Source organism: Sabethes cyaneus, chromosome 3, assembly GCF_943734655.1.
Source record: "Sabethes cyaneus chromosome 3, idSabCyanKW18_F2, whole genome shotgun sequence".
NCBI lineage: Eukaryota > Metazoa > Arthropoda > Insecta > Diptera > Culicidae > Sabethes > Sabethes cyaneus.
Genome location: NC_071355.1, coordinates 232,390,027 through 232,390,651, shown reverse-complemented (window position 1 = coordinate 232,390,651; position 625 = coordinate 232,390,027).

Genomic DNA, 625 nt, shown 5'->3' with positions numbered 1-625 from the left:
CAGACGCGAATAACCTATATTTGGTTAAAACTTTTGTAATAAAATAAAATGAAGCAAAAAATTAAAAATAAAATACAACCATTGGAACCCATTTACTTTGTTGGCCATGTAAAATAAGTTTTCTCTTCATATATATTATTGTTTGTTTTTCTCTGCCTTGATTGATTTAATTGCTGGCCGTAAAAATGATAAGATAATAATCCTCGAGAGCGAAACTAAATCTAGTAAACATCAAGAATAAAAGAAATTAACCTCGAAATAAGAGCTACGCAAAGCCTAATGGCAAGAAAAACTTGAGGTTAATTTTTTCGCGAAATCATTACACAGGGTAATAACCCTGGCTTCAACGTCTTTATTTGTAAATGATTAGTTAGCAGCAAAAGTATAACAAAACCCCGACTCAACCCACCTATTGGGGGAAAGGAAATTTCGTTATAACTTCTTATGTATCATTTGAGATAGAAATCAACAATTTTCAATGCTCTGTTATCGGTGTGCTAGTTGGTTTGTATCTCTATACGGACGGAAACTTAACGATTAATATATAAATTGAATAAATTGCTGGGAAATTTTATTCCGCATCATAACTTAGTTCAGTTATTATTCAAAAAGATTGCTCACGCAT